The sequence below is a fragment of the Manis javanica genome, chromosome 14, assembly GCF_040802235.1.
Source record: "Manis javanica isolate MJ-LG chromosome 14, MJ_LKY, whole genome shotgun sequence".
NCBI classification, from domain to species: domain Eukaryota; kingdom Metazoa; phylum Chordata; class Mammalia; order Pholidota; family Manidae; genus Manis; species Manis javanica.
The window spans coordinates 64,952,308-64,955,844 of NC_133169.1; the positions used below are offsets into that span (position 1 = coordinate 64,952,308).

The window sequence follows — 3,537 nt, forward strand, 5'->3', positions numbered from 1 at the left end:
CAGATATAACGGGTGGTTAACATGAGAAGGGGAAAAAGAGGCAGAAAATCTCAATCATAATATAAATTAGTTACAAGGATTAAAGTACAGCCTAGAGAATGTAGTCAGTATCTCTTTAATATGTTTCTATGCTGATAGATAGTAACTGCACTATTTGTAGTACATATTTAGTAATGTATATAACTGTTGAATCACTATGTTGTATGTTGAAATAAATATAATATATCCACTATAATTAAAATATATAAAAAGAAAAAAGATGTCTCATCAATTAAACATCCATAGTGAAAATGTATCTTTAACATAGCTAACGCCATAGATATCAGCTGCATTGTAATTCTAAATTTGAAATATAAATTACTAAATATTTTAGAAGAAAACACATGTGAGCATAGGTGTATGTAACACTTGTCTGTTTGATGCAACATTCATATTTGACCTTTTTGCTACCAGCTTAAAACTCTTCCGTGGGTTTCCATTTTTTGTTATTATATAGAATATTATGAGTAATATAGATAGACAGTACTTATCCACTATCTATCCTGGACCATCTGTTCCATACTCATCAATCTTGACGCCTTTGCAATCTCATCACTGGGATATGAGACCCTTAGTGTTAGTACAACTATGATGGACACTTTATTTCTCGAGATTACAGGTATTTTGCAGTGAGGGTTGCAGAGTGGGTATGACACTATGAAGATCAAGTTTTAGGCATGTCTTGTCAGAATTCAGCCAATACTATTAAGCACAATTTATTCCTGTTGCATACATATGTGCACGGATGTGAAACGAGCATATTTGGTACAACCCAACCAGCATATTTTGGAGTAAGAAGTGCCTTATCCTCAAATGTATGAAAGCCATAGATCAAGGGAGAAAAGTTACATGACCACATTTTTAGACATTGAAAGGTATATGACATATTTAACACCTATTTCTGACCACTGTCCTTTTTTAAACCAAGTAAATACACATACACAACACAGATGCACACATAAACCAAAGGAAAATGGAAATTAGATTAATATATATAAGAGAGAGAGAGAGAGAGAGAGAGAGAGAGAGAGAGAGAGAGAGAGAGAGAGAGAGAGAAAATAGGAAATAATATATGGATACTTTATATAAAATAATATATATACAAAATAAGTAGAAAATAAATTTTATATATGTAAAATAAAGTAATTTGTTTTTTCAATTTCAATCAGCTTTAATTTCTTCTCACAGGTGGTGTTACAGAAAGACTGCAGCTTGCACGCAGGCAAAATAAAATAATTTTATACATTATTTTATATATAAATAATAGGGGGAAGATGATTCTAGTCCATGCTTTCTCTTCCATGGATGGAAGTTACACCCCACCATAAATTTCAAATTTATTTGTATTTCAGGAAGTCGCAAGGTAAACTCCATATAATAGTTGTTATATATATAATAATATGATTTCTTTGTTTATAGTATTTCATAAAGAATGGAGTATATCAGAGAAGAAGTTATTATAGGTAGAAAGGAACATTAGTTTGATAATCACTGATATAAAGATGGTGGCACAATAAAATACCTACTTTGTGGTAACACATGCCTTGCTGAATTTCTTTTATAAACAAAATTTTGGCAATAATTTAAACATATATCAAATACATAGCTCCAGTAGAACCATTCAGTAAGAGCATAAGACAGCCAGCTAGGCAAAAGCAGCCAAGTTAATTCATTGAATAAATTTGTGAGGTGTAGTGTGGAAACACTGTAATAAAGATTTGTGATCAGCAGACTTTAACATCCACAATTTATTCTTGATGACAATGTAATAGACAATCCCAATATATGCAGGTCCATCTGCATTTCAAAGAAAAAGAGAAATAACCATTATAGAAATAATGCGTACATAACTTCTCATTAGGAATCTTGCCCTCAGTCATTGTTTAAGGCAGGACACTGGCCCATAAACCTCGTCAGGGCTCCCTTGACCTCATTGTTCCTCAGACTGTAGGTTAGGGGGTACAACACAGGGCTTAAGAGAGTAAGAAATGCTGACACAACCTTGTCATGGTTAGCTGACCTATAGGATCTGGATCTCATGTAAGTAAAAATGCCTGCTCCATACAACAGTCCCACCACAGCCAAATGTGAGAAGCAGGTGGCAAAAGCTTTTTTGTGGGCTTCAGTAGAATGCATCTGGAGAAGAGCAGCCAGGGTGAGACTATAGGAAACCTGAATGAGGGAAGGTGGGACCAGGAGCATTAACACATAGCAGGTGTACACGTCGGCACAAGCCAAACGCACCAGAGTGAGCACATCACCGAAGAAATGTTCAATCTCTTGAGCCCTGCAAAACAGGAAGCTCAGGGTGGCAGCAGCCTGCATGAGCCCATCAGCTGCTCCCAGGAACCACGACCCCCAGGTCATTAGCAGGCATAGTCTTCAGTTTATGAGGATGGGGTATCTCAGGAGGTGGCAAATAGCCACATAGCGGTCGTAGGACATGGCCACCAGGAGGAAGCATCCACCTCCTCCCAATGTGAGGAAGAAGATCTGCTCCCCACAGCCAGTGGGGGAGAAGGACTTTCTCCCTCTCACGTAGTGAGCAGTCATCTTGGGCACAGTGGTGCAGACCAGCACCCGGTCCTTGAGGGAGAGCTGGCTCAGCAGGAAGTACATGGGCGTGTGCAGCCGGGGGTCCCGGTGAATCAGCAGGATCATGAGGGCCTTGCCCACGAGGGAGGGGAAGGCAACTGTCGGAGCCATCGCAAAGAGAAACGGGTGGGCTTGTGAGTGGTTAAAGAGTCCTAGAAGAATTAACTCTGAGGTAGTGTCCCCACTTTCCATGATTTCAACAGGATTAACACTGAAAACGGCGAAATAGATGAGTTTCATCAGATACAGTGCTCCATTTCAATTATATTTTTCATGAAAATAACTGAAAATAACAAAACTTATTTCAAACACTTGATCTGCCATTTGAAAAATCTTTTAACTAGAGCATAAAATTAATTTCACTATTTTCTTGTTTTCAAGGTTTTAATTTTAACTACTTCTCAGTTTAGTTTTTTTAATAGACACAATAAATGAGAATTCTTCGTAAATCCAATTTGCTTTGTAAGCGTATCTTTATGCTCTATGATGGCAACACAAATGGACAAGGTATTAATTATACAATTTATAAAATATTTGTCTAGCCTTGTATCAAGCACAGTATTATTCTTGGAAGCAGAATTAAATCGATGCATTTAACTGTGTAAAAGCTAAGTACTAGATAATGGAGTTATACCTATGTAACATTTCAAAACTTATTGAAACTTAACCAAAATCAGACAATTTTTCCTGGTGTTGAGTAATCTTAGGAGGCATTCTTTCCTTTCCAAACAAGACAGCTTATTTCCTCTGGTCTAGGAACTGACAGACCTGAGTCTGCAAATGGAAACATAACTACTTGGAATTGACAGTTCCTTTAGCTTGAATGTATCACGTTATACACTGAAAACAAGAATGACCTTCTTTGAATGCTTTCACACAAAGCAAGACTGTACTGCTTAGTGT

The 3,537-nt window shown here is 37.0% G+C and overlaps 1 pseudogene; it reads right to left on the reverse strand.

Annotated features, from left to right (window-relative positions):
• Positions 1–1,911: 1,911 nt before the first annotated feature.
• Positions 1,912–2,862, reverse strand: LOC108385570 (olfactory receptor 2T8-like; annotated as a pseudogene).
• Between the last annotated feature and the right edge of the window lie 675 nt (positions 2,863–3,537).